This window comes from Salvia miltiorrhiza, chromosome 2, assembly GCF_028751815.1.
Source record: "Salvia miltiorrhiza cultivar Shanhuang (shh) chromosome 2, IMPLAD_Smil_shh, whole genome shotgun sequence".
Taxonomy (NCBI): domain Eukaryota; kingdom Viridiplantae; phylum Streptophyta; class Magnoliopsida; order Lamiales; family Lamiaceae; genus Salvia; species Salvia miltiorrhiza.
Window position 1 is genome coordinate 32390922 of NC_080388.1, and position 13670 is coordinate 32404591.

A 13670-nucleotide genomic window follows, 5' to 3' on the forward strand; every position below is an offset into this window, starting at 1 on the left:
AGAAATAGATGGACGAACGCCCCATATGGAGTGAAGCCTTTATTGGGCCAAGCGGGGATCTACTAGCTTGAATAAAGTTTGGCCTCCCAGTGCTCGATTTTCCTATTCAGCCCAGAATAAAATCGAGACACAAGTATTAATTTATTCCACTAGAAAATTAATACTGAATTACCTCTTTATTCTTTAGGTGAGTCGGGGCTAGTATTAGACTTAATTAATCCCCGTGTTTAAGATATCCAATATCCATTAATTAATTAATTCCTCTGACGATCAATTAATTAATTAATTAGTCGTTTAATTATAAACGACATCTCGAGTGCTACCACTTAAACTTATTATCGTATCGGAACTAATTCCACCTGCAGGGTTTAATACGATAAACTTATTAAGTTCCTCGAGAGGATATTATCATCCTGTTATTAGCAGGACACGGATCCTTATTGCAATATAATCGCATGTCAAATAATAATTGCTATCACCCAAAGTATCGAGTATATTGAGCTTCAAGAGAACTCTCACCCATGATAAATCAAAGCAATAGTCAATATATTATTCACACCGATTAATCCAACTAAGGTTAAGACTATTTAAGTCGCCGAGATCTTGATTCTTAATTAGTCAGAATATAAGAATTCATCTCACTGTGATCCTGTTCAATACACGAAGGTACTAGCATAAATAAATAGCCAAGACAAACTATTTATCCATTTATGCTACAATCTAAACCAACAACTCGTCCATAGTTGCCTCGATTGTGAACTCAATTTATATCTCAACTTTTTCCAATTATATGATCTTCTGTGATCTACAACACACCATATAATCTATAGTATGAGATAAATTGGACTATAATAGGATTATGCAATAACAATATTTCAGATAGAAGAATCACAGTGAACTAAGGAATCAATGTATACAAGCATAAAGTCTTGCTTTCAGTATACAACCCTTCAATTCTCCCACTTATACTAAAGCAAACTTTTAGTATACAATGTGACTGAACTGATAATATCCTCTAGCTATTACAAAATCTCCCACTTATACTAAAGTTTAATTTAGTATAGGGAGGCCACGAACTCCAAGGCCTTCAACATGCTTGTTGAACACCGCACCAGGAAGACTCTTCGTGAAGGGATCAGCCAGATTATCAACTCCCGCAATATGCATCAAAGCTACATCACCATGCTTGACCAGAGACCGAATGTAATGATACTTGCCATCAATGTGTTTCATGGATTGATGACATCTTGAATCCTTGCTATTCGCAATAGCAGCCTCGTTATCACAATAAATTGTGATGCACTTCGGCAAACTAGGAATCACATCAATCTCAGTTAGGAAGTTCCTGAGCCATACAGCCTCTTTAGCAGCTTCACAAGCAGCTACATACTCGGCTTCCATGGTGGATAGTGAATTGCATTTCTGCTTTACACTTCTCCACACAATGGCTCCACCCCCAAACTTAAACACATAGCCAGTAGTAGACCGCCTCTTGTCCTTATCACCTTGATAATCGGCGTCCACATACCCTACCGGTGTCAGATCATCAGACTGGTAAACTAGCGCATACTCCTTAGTCCGTTTAAGGTACTTGAGTATGTGCTTTACAGCAGTCCAATGAGCTTGACCTGGATTCGCCTGATATCTTGCTGCAATGCCAACGGCAAAACAAATATCAGGCCTGGTACACTGCATTGCATACATGAGACTTCCCACAGCCGAGGCATAGGGAATTATCTTCATGCTCGCTATCTCCTCAGGCGTTGTGGGACACATTGCCTTAGATAGCGGAACGCCATGTCTGAAAGGTAGAAAACCTTTCTTGGCATTCTGCATGCTGAACCGCGCCAAAACAGTGTCAATGTAAGATGTTTGAGACAAACTCAACATTCTCTTAGATCGGTCACGACCAATCTTTATTCCGAGAATATATGCTGCCTCTCCCAAATCCTTCATTTGAAACTGTTGGGATAACCACTCCTTAATGCCAGACAATACATTCACATTATCGCTAATGAGAAGTATGTCGTCCGCATAGAGTATAAGGAATACCAGACTCCCATCGATACAGACCCTATAAACGCAACTATCGTTGACACACTGCTCAAAACCATAAGTTTTGACCACGTCATCGAAACGTTTGTTCCAGGATCGTGAAGCTTGTTTAAGCCCATAAATGGACTTCTTGAGCTTCCACACTAGATGCTCCTCACCTTCCTTGATGAACCCTTCTGGTTGTAGCATATAGATGTCTCTATCTTCCTCAAGATACCCATTCAAGAATGCGGTCTTGACATCCATTTGCCACACCTCTAGGTTCATATGGGCAGCCATGGCCAAGAGAGCTCGAATAGACTTAAGCATGGCTACTGGCGAAAAAGTTTCCTCATAATCGATACCAGGTCGTTGAGTATAACCCTTCGCCACTAGTCTCGCTTTGAAGGCCGTAACCTTCCCGTCTGGTCCTCTCTTGCGTTTGTATACCCATTTGCAGCCAATGGCCTCACGACCAACAGGTAGCAAACATTTCTCGTATACATCCATGGCAGTTATGGATTCATATTCAGAAACCATACATGCTTCCCATTCAAGAGCATCTGGATCTGCTAGTGCTTCTGAGTAAGTCCAGGGATCTTCTTCGACAAGCCCATCATCAACTGAATCCGTAGATTCATTGACAAACGCATATCGATTGGGCAGTTTGCCCTTTGATGCCCTCTCACTACGACGTGGCACTATTGCAGATTCAGTATCGACAGCTTGTGCGTTTTCTGATGAGACTTGGGGTACTACATCTTGCACAATTGGCTGAGTTGGTTGACTTGTCGTGCCAATGTCTTTGACCTCACCGAGGATGATTTCGCTCCTACTTTTGTGGTTATTTACATAGTCCTCTTCCAAGAATCTTGCGTTAGTGCTAATAACGACTTTTTGATCCTTAGGACAATAAAAATAACCACCTTTCGTTCCTCTAGGATATCCTATGAACAGCTTTACTTCAGTTCTAGGGCTCAACTTATCGGCATCCTTGTTCAGCACGTGTGCTGGACTGCCCCAAACCCGGATGTGGTTAAGAGAAGGCTTGCGCCCTGACCACAGCTCGGACGGGGTCTTTGCAACCGACTTAGAAGGCACTAAGTTTAGAATGTAACCAGCTGTTTCTAAGGCATATCCCCAGAATGAAATAGGTAAAGTAGCGAAACTCATCATCGAACGAACCATTTCTAGAAGAGTCCTATTTCTTCTCTCTGCTACACCATTCTGTTGGGGTGTACCCGGTGTAGTCAACTGAGATGTAATCCCAGATTCTAACAAGTATGCTCTAAACTCGTTACTGAGGTATTCGCCACCGCGGTCAGATCGCAATGACTTGATACTTTTACCATGTCGCTTTTCTACTTCCGCCTTAAATGTTTGAAACTTGTCAAAACATTCAGACTTGTAGCGCAACAAGTAAATGTATCCGTACCTTGAGTAATCGTCAATGAAAGTGACAAAATACTCGTACCCTCCACGAGCTTGAGTGGACATAGGTCCACATAAGTCAGAATGAACCAGTTCCAACACTTCTTTGGCCCTATACCCCTTGGCCTTGAAAGGCCGAGTCGTCATCTTTCCCTCTATGCAGGATTCGCAGACTGGGATTGGTTCTACTTGGAGAGACTCCAAGATACCATCGGAAACCAGTCTTTGGATCCTCCTTAGATTGATGTGACCCAATCTTAGGTGCCAAAGAAGAGTTTGGTTCTCCAGAGAAGAAGCCTTTCTCTTCTTTTGGTTTGTAGTCAAAGTATAAGCAGATGAAGAATAATCGAATGGACATGAAAAAGTATAAAGAGAATCAGCCGCACTTCTAAATAAAACTTGACCATCTTTGATGAATACTGCACTGTCTTCTAAAAGAACAGAATATCCATACTTTCGTAATTGAATAGTCGAAATCAAGTTTTTCCGAAAACCCGGAACATAGAGTACATCTCTCAAAACTAAAACATGTCCATCAATCAATAAATTCACATCTCCAATTGAAACAACAGGTAAGCTTGCTTCATTTCCCATGGAGAGTGCCAGCTCGCCTCCACTAAGCTCCCTTGTCCGCAGGAACCCCTGCAAGGTGTAACAAACATGGTCAGTTGCACCCGAGTCAACAACCCATTGATGGGAAGATCTCGAAACTGAATATGTTTCTGTTACAAGAGCAGTAGAAATACCTTGAGCTTTCTTCATCATGGGACAGTCAGACTTCCAATGTCCTACTTGTTGACACTTGAAGCATTTCCCTTTCCCCTTTGGCTTGCCAACGCCTCCGGTCGGGCCTAGCTTCTTCTTGCTCCCACCTTTTGCTTGGCCTTTCTTGCCATTGGGCCCTTTCTTCTTCCTACCTTTCGGTGGAAAACTGGGTCCTGTGGCAGTGGCCAAAGCCTGTGGACTCTTTCCCATGACCCCCTCGGCCGCAACCAACTCATTAAGCAGTTCATTTAGAGTGAACTTTTTCTTGCCCATTACGGCATTGAGTCGGAAGTTTTCGTAGGATTTGGGCAGAGTGTGGAGAACCATGTCTACTTTAGTAGCATCCTCGATTCCTCCACCGAGCACGTCCAGCTCATTGAAATGATTAATCATTCCAAGCACGTGCTCGCGCACAGACGATCCTTCCGTCATCTTTGAAGACATGAGTTTCCTCATGAGTTCAAAACGGACTGATCGGTCCGATTCCCCAAAGAGCTCCTCGAGGTTCCTCATAATTGCAGCCGCAGTCTCCAACGACTGATGTTGCAGCTGCAACGCAGAAGACATAGTGGTCATAATATAAGCTTTCGCCATATTATTCGCCCTATGCCACCGCTTATGGGCCTCCCTTTGCTCTTCGGAAGACCGAGTATGAAGGTTTGCGGGAGCGGGAGTAGTAAGCACAAACTTATACTCCTCCGCGTCTAGGACAAATCCCAGATTACGCTTCCATTCCGAAAAATTCGGACCGGTAAGCGGCTTAGCAGATAAAACATTCAAAAGCGGGGTAACAGTCATATCTGAAATATAAACAAACAAGCGCACATTAGAAAAACACGTTATTGCATAAAGATTCGTAGCAATAATATTGTAACCTTTTGATAAAACAATATTATTGAAACCTCCGTTAGCCCAATCGAATTACACGCAAGCCACGTTCGTGTGGACGTTTACGCGCTCTTCGTTTGACCAGACACCCAGTCTTTGGTCTCATTCCATTGTCAACTTATCCTTATGACAAAATGGGACCAATTAACGGACCTTAACTAGACCACGCAATTTCAAGAAGGGACTCCGTTGGGGAGTTGTACTTGAAATTAACGTCTAAGCAATGACCACAATTTAGTCAACTTTATGACTATCTTTTATTTTAACCCCTCCTAGAATAATCCATGAAAACTAACCCGTGCAAGCCACGTTCGTGTGGACGTTTACACAAGAAGCTCCCACTATTCTCAAGGTTAAAATAATTAATTTTTAATCCTTTCCAGAATAACTCGTAGAAATTAGTACATGCAAGTCACGATAGTGTGAACGTTTACATGCAAAACTCCCACTTATTCACAAGATTAAAATATTTTTAATTTAGAAGTTTAACCGACAAAAGCTGCAAATTAATAACGAGTGCAAGCCACGTTCGTGTGGACGTTTACACCAATTATTAATTTACTTTGTCTTAAACCAACTGTGGAGGTCTATATCAATTTTATTTAAAAAATTGAATTTTCCGCTTAGTCTTTTACTTCAAAAGGTTTACAGGTTAAATCACGTTGACACGGAAAACCTAAGCATGCATTTCTAGAACACATGTAATAAAACATGCTCGCTTGAAATTAAAACGTGCTTAGTGAAAACGTGATAGAACCTAGCATGATATTCTATGCGCATTTAAATTCACATAAAGCAAATAAAATCATGCTTAAAACACCTTAACGGTGATAAAAAAAACCACGGCATGCTAAGAACAATTAAGGAATTAAAATTCTTCGTGGCCCATCCGTGGAATCCCATTTCTAATCTATTACAATAAAACAATAGAAAAGAAATAAAAAAAAAAACTAAGCTGAATCGGGCCCAAAACGGACCCAAAACCGGGCCCAAAACTGATCCAGCAACAGCCTCGCGCAGGCCCTTCTTCTCGCAGCAAAGCAGCCCAGAAACGCAAGGCTTGGGCCCAAAACCACAGCCCAAAATGCGGTCAAAAACCCATCCGCCCATTTCAGCCAATCAGCGGCCCAAGCTAATGCCAGGCCCACATGTCTCCAGCCCTAGAACCTAGGGTTTCGCGCCGCCAAGAGTGACGCTGCACAGCTTCTCTGATCACCCACAAGCAATGACGCCGCCGCACGCCGCCTACGCCCTGGGAAGCCGCCGCCAGCGAGATCGGGGTGGAGATGGAGCGCGATTAAATCGCAGCTGCTCTCCCCTTACAACCGCGTCTGGACCAACTGCTCTCCTGCCGGCGACGTCGTCAGCCATCGCTACTGCTCCGGTGAGCCTCCACCCGACACCAGCGTTGCAGCGCCGCAACTTCCCTCTGTCGCCGCACCCTCCGTCTGCACGCTCTGGCAGTCGAGCCAGTAAGGAACGCCGGAGCGCCCCCAACCGCAGACGCCGTTGAGCAGATCTGGCAGCGGCTGAGATGCGATTCCAGACGGTATAGTGCGCGTCAGAAATGGCGATCCCCGCCAGAGGCGCGGCAGCGACAGCCTGAATCCGGTGCCGGGCTCCCGCTGGTCGCCCGGAAAGTTTGGATCGGCATCCGTTCTCCTTCGGGCAGAGGCTCGCCGGAATCTGGACAGATAGCTCCAGCAATCTTCGTTCTTCGTGCACAGTACCATTGTCCGTGTTGAATTTCCAGATTACAGATTACAACAGAAAACGAATACAATTCGAAAAACTAATCTAACCACGGATTTTCTCGTGGTGGAAAAAAAAATACAACGTCAAACCGACGTATCCCACGAATCAACAAGCCACGAAGAACATCAGCAGGAAAAACAAAAAAAACTTAATGGTTTTACTATTCGTTTATCCGACAGAGCCGAAATTCTGGAACCACGGCTCTGATACCAATTGAAGGAACCATATTTTGATATATGATTCACGTGCCCGTGACCCATTTCGGATATCAAACGAATACATACAAAAACCATGTGCCTAAAGCAAGAGGATGAAATCTTACTTGCAAATCCGGCAATGATCGACTCCAGTGTTGATCTTCCAACTTGTTCCCACGGCAAGACTTGACGTTGGGTGGCAACGATCTTCAAGTCCTCTCCTTTTCCTGGGGAAACGGGCCGCCTCAGTTTCTGTGTTCTCACAGATTTCTCTCTATTTTACCTCACGTAATGTCACAAGTAAATTAGAATTAGGGCTGTACCTATTATTTATACTGGGCATTAAAACCCTAAATAATAAGCCCATCATCCAATTAAACTAAAACAAAGCCCAAAGGCTTAAGTGAGAAATAGATGGACGAACGCCCCATATGGAGTGAAGCCTTTATTGGGCCAAGCGGGGATCTACTAGCTTGAATAAAGTTTGGCCTCCCAGTGCTCGATTTTCCTATTCAGCCCAGAATAAAATCGAGACACAAGTATTAATTTATTCCACTAGAAAATTAATACTGAATTACCTCTTTATTCTTTAGGTGAGTCGGGGCTAGTATTAGACTTAATTAATCCCCGTGTTTAAGATATCCAATATCCATTAATTAATTAATTCCTCTGACGATCAATTAATTAATTAATTAGTCGTTTAATTATAAACGACATCTCGAGTGCTACCACTTAAACTTATTATCGTATCGGAACTAATTCCACCTGCAGGGTTTAATACGATAAACTTATTAAGTTCCTCGAGAGGATATTATCATCCTGTTATTAGCAGGACACGGATCCTTATTGCAATATAATCGCATGTCAAATAATAATTGCTATCACCCAAAGTATCGAGTATATTGAGCTTCAAGAGAACTCTCACCCATGATAAATCAAAGCAATAGTCAATATATTATTCACACCGATTAATCCAACTAAGGTTAAGACTATTTAAGTCGCCGAGATCTTGATTCTTAATTAGTCAGAATATAAGAATTCATCTCACTGTGATCCTGTTCAATACACGAAGGTACTAGCATAAATAAATAGCCAAGACAAACTATTTATCCATTTATGCTACAATCTAAACCAACAACTCGTCCATAGTTGCCTCGATTGTGAACTCAATTTATATCTCAACTTTTTCCAATTATATGATCTTCTGTGATCTACAACACACCATATAATCTATAGTATGAGATAAATTGGACTATAATAGGATTATGCAATAACAATATTTCAGATAGAAGAATCACAGTGAACTAAGGAATCAATGTATACAAGCATAAAGTCTTGCTTTCAGTATACAACCCTTCAGGCGGCTCCACGGACATCTTCACCGCTGCAGCAACACTCTCCCTCTCTGCTCACTGGCGACTTCAAATTTGGATTTTATCAAATGGAATTTCACCCAAGTTTTCGTTTGATTGTAGTAGGGAGGGAGCAATAATTTCCGAGGCAGAGTAGAGATCTCGCACAATAATCTATTTGAGTACAATCTACTTGTTGGATTGAAATTCAATTGGTTGATCGTATGTGGAGAATTGAATTGGGGATGAAAAATTATGGAAAATTGGAGAATTCACTAGCTAGAGAGAGAGAGAGAGAGAGAAAAAAGAAGAGAAGAGAGAGAGAGAGAAAGTGACGCATGAGTGAGTTTGAGAGAATTTTTATTATTAATTAATCAATTCATATCTATTAATTAGAAATATGATTTTTCTCCCCCAAAAATAAAAAAGAAATATTAGTTTCCACTTTTAATGACGGTGGACTTGTTCCTTAGAAATAATTCTGACCTTTAATTAGAGAACTATTATTACTCTCACTAATAATTCTGACCTTTAATTAGAGAACTATAACTACTTTGTAGAGTTCTTTTTTTCTTTTATTTTGTAGAAGCAGATCACACAATTATGGATATGGGGTCCCCAAAATAGATAAAAGTGTAATGTCTTTCTCAAAATACTCGACAAGCATAAAATGGGGTAAATAATAAAGTAACTATTACTTTAATATACAAATTTGTGTTGGCACGAGGATGATTAATATAGCTTTCAAAATAAATTTTCTTTAAAAACGATACAGACAAAAAAACAAGAGATAATAGAGTCAAATGGCCCTATTCAACACACAACATCAAATTTTGTCCACCATTTAAAAAAACATAAATTTTGGCCATTTTTTATATATCATGACTATTCTACCCTTCTCTCTCTCCTCTCTCTTTCTCATCTTGGTTGCCGCTCTCTCCTCTCTCTTTCTCATCTCCCCCTCTTTCTCTCCAGCGGCGCCGAGCTTGAAGAATTCGTCGGAGCTCTCGCGGCTTGGGCAGACTTCGTCGGAGTAGAGGATGAGGCGGCGGCGGCGGTGGAGGAGATCCGGTCCTCTAAAATCGACGGCGTGGAGGAGGTCGGTCAGGTGGCGGAGGATGAGGCGGCGGCGAAGGCAGATCTGAACTGATAAGGCGGCGGTGGTGATAAGAAATATGGAAAAAGCATAATGTAAAGTGGAAGCCATTGAAGCTCAAGAAGGAAGGAACAGTGTATTTTCTCATAATTCAATAAAGGCCCAGATACAAAATATATATCACTCCTCGGAAGCTACTAGAACACTATAGCCTACTAACCCTAAAAGCACAAAAGTAATTGTACCATGCAAACAAACAAAACTAATAAAGTAAAGCTGAAAGTAACAACTAGACTTGAACTTTATCTAACAATTTTAGGTGCTCTCTCTTCTGCATAGGACTGCAGACTTTAACATCTTCATGTGGAGACTTACGTAGCTGAGTTGGCAAACAATCTGACGTGGAAATGAGATTGGTTGATGAGCAATCTTTAACACGCTCCCTCAATTCGATCGCAGCTAAAGAGCAGACGCCCAAGGCATTCTTTAAGCGCGAGAAGAATTGCAAACTAAGAGCCTTCGTGAGAATATCTGCACATTGATCTTGAGATGGAACATGCCGAAGATCAATTAAACCAGCTGCCACTTTATCTCTGACGAAGTGAATATCCAATTCTATGTGCTTACTCCGAGCATGCATAACAGGATTTGAAGCCAAAGAGATTGTACTCATGTTATCTACCCAAACCACAGGAGTTTTAACATTAATGGAAAGCTCACCAAGAAGAGAGCGTACCCAAGAAATTTCAGACACCACATGAGCTAAGCTCCTATACTCCGCCTCTGTACTTGATCTAGAAACCACAGCTTGTTTCTTAGAACTCCAAGAAATTATGTTTTTCCCAAGGTAAACACAATATCCTGTAGTAGATCTCCTATCATCAATATCAGCAGCCCAATCCGAATCACTAAATCCAGTGATAGCAAGAGAGGATCTGATGTCAAGAGAAGATCTTTGCAAATGTATTCCATGATCTTTTGAACCAGCTAGGTATCTAAGGATCCTCTTGACAGCTTTCCAATGAGAATCAAGAGGAGCAGACATGTATTGGCTAACCTTATTCACACAATAAGCAATCTCCGGTCTTGTAATGGTTGCATATTGAAGTGCGCCAACAGTACTCCTATATAGTTTGCCATCAACAGTGCTTCTGCCATCCCCCTTGGAAAGTTGACAAGAGGAAACCATTGGGGTAGGACAACCCTTAGCCTCGGACATCTGCAATTTCTGTAATAAAGCTTGAATATAACCTGCTTGACTCAAGTGCATACCCTGGGCAGTGTGTGTTATTTCAATGCCCAAAAAATGATGGACTTCTCCCAAATCTTTAAGAGAAAAGTGAGTGTGAAGCTGCTGGATAACATGATGAATATCAGAAGGCATAGAACCAGTGATAAGCATGTCGTCAACATAAATAAGAAGATATATAGTAGAAGAACCATGAGTCCTATAGAACAAGGAATTATCAGCTCTTGATTGAGAAAAACCAAGCTTGACAAGGACAGATTTGATGGTGATAAACCAAGATCGAGATGCTTGTTTTAAGCCATAAAGCGCCTTGTTTAACTTGCAAACCATAGGAACAGGACCAGTATTTGGAGGTTCAAAACCAGGAGGTGGCCGCATATATATCTCTTCTTGCAAGTCACCATTGAGAAAAGCATTATCAACATCCATATGGGTAACTGTCCAACCGAAATGAACAGCCAAAGAGAGAATGATTCTAATGGTAGCAGGCTTTACAACAGGACTGAATGTCTCGTTGAAATCAAAGCCAGGTTCTTGAGAAAAACCTTGAGCAACAAGACGAGCTTTGTAGTGAGAGATAGACCTGTCAGCATTCCTTTTGATCTTGAATACCTATTTACAACCGATGGCATGTTTGCCAGGAGGAAGAGGGCAGAAAAACCATGTACCTTTCTTAATTAAGGCATATATCTCAAGATTCATCGCCTTCATCCAAACAGCAACTTTCATAGCATCTGTGTGAGTTTTTGGCTCAACAAATAAATAATCAAAATCATCAGTAGCCTGAGAAGAGTAAACCTTAGGCTTATATATGCCAGCTTTAGAACGTGTAACCATAGGATGAGAAGCAGTAACAATAGGAGAAGGTTCATTATTAATAGTGTCACTCATATTAGATGGTACAGATGCAGGGGAGACAGGTGGTGTAGAACCAGAAGAAGAGGATGAAGATTGTGATTGTGGAGAAGGAGGTGGATGTGGAGATGGTGGTGGAGAGGGCTGTGGTGGTGGAAAATGTGGAGTAAGAACATGAGCAATGGTAGTAAAATGAGGAGTAGGAACAGGAGAAGATGAAGATTGAGTGGAGGAAGAAGTTTGATAAGGAAAGATATTCTCTTGAAAGAGAACATCTCGACTAATGACAAGTTTCCCAGATTGAAGAAGAACCTTATAGCCTTTGTGGTGAGTGCTATACCCTATAAAGGTGCCTGGGGAAGACCTGAACTGGAGTTTATGAGAGTTTGTTGGTCTGAGGTAAGGATAGCACAGGCAACCAAAAACTTTAAGAAGGGAATAGTCAGGTGGTTTTTGGAAAAGAAGCTGATATGGGGAAGAGAATTGGAGGAGAGGAGTCGGGGTTCGATTTATGAGAAAAACTGAGGAAGTGAAGGCATCATCCCAGAACTTTGTAGGCAAATTGGCTTGAGCTAAAAGGGATAAACCCATTTCAACAATATGTCTATGTTTCCTTTCGGCCAAGCCATTTTGTTGAGGTGTATAAGGACATGAGATGCGATGTAGAATCCCGGTATTTTGAAGGAAAGATGTTAATCCCTGATACTCACCACCCCAATCGGTTTGAATCATTTTTATTTTGGCAGAAAACTGAGTCTCAACCATGGTTTTGAAGCTTTGAAAAACAGGAAGGACATCAGATTTGTGTTTGAGCAGATAGAGCCAGGTGAACCTACTGTAATGATCTATGAAAGACACATAGTAGCTGAAACCATTTCTAGAATTAACAGGAGCAGGGCCCCATAGATCACTATGAATGAGTTCAAGTGGTTTAGTGTGTGAGCTGAGGGAATGAGTGTAGGGCAGTCTATGAATTTTAGAGACACAGCAAGGATGACAAAAAGTAGGTGATTTCATTGATGTGTAAGGAATATTACAACTGTTTAACACCTTCTTTACAATGTCAAAGGAGCAATGTCCTAACCTCCTATGCCAAACATCTAGACATGAATCAGAAGAAACATTACTATGACTAGAGACAGAAAGAACAGCAGGAACAGAAGCTTGGGGCTGAGCATCTGTGCTCTTGATTGAAAAGAAAACTTGATGAGGAAGAGTCTTATGAAGAGTGAACTGGTACAGACCATCTTTAAGTATGCCCTTGAGAAGAATGGCCTTGGTTACCTGATCCTTGACAAGACAATAAGTGGGATGAAATTCAAAAAAGGCATTATTATCATGAGCAAATTGAGAAATACTGAGGAGATTCTTAGTAATATGTGGAACATGCAGGAGATCTTTAAGAATAAAATGCTTAGGGAAAAGAGCAGATTTAAGAATGGAATTTCCAGTATGAGCAATATTAACAAACGAACCATCTCCCATTTGTAAATGCTTACCACCATGATATTCAGAAGCAGAATGCAAAGTATTATAGTCATGAGAGACATGATTTGTAGCTCCAGAGTCAGGGTACCAGGTCGAAGCACTTGCACTGTCAAAGTTAAAGTCTGAAACAGAAGATGAAGGGGGAAGTTGAGCCATATTTAAACCTGGTTGCTGAGGAAAATTTTGCTGAAAGTTGGGAGGAGGATAGATCTACTGTTGAGTGGATGGAGGCCTCATATTGTTGTTCCTTGAAGTTGGAACAAAATTTGGTTCAAAACGGTGCCAACATTTATCAGCAGTGTGGCCTGGAATTCCACAAACTTGGCATATAGGCTTGTTTCCACCATATCTGCCCCCAGATCTGCCTCCTCCTCTGTTATTTCCTCGGCCTCTACCACCAAAACCACCTCTGCTTGGATAAGAACTCCCTTGATATCCCTTTCCTCTGCCGTGATTTCCATTAGAATGACCATGTCCTTGAGATCCAGAAGAAGCAAAATGAGCAGAAGGTTGTGATCCTTCAGTGTTAACGACTTGAGGCTTTGCTGATTCAACGCGGC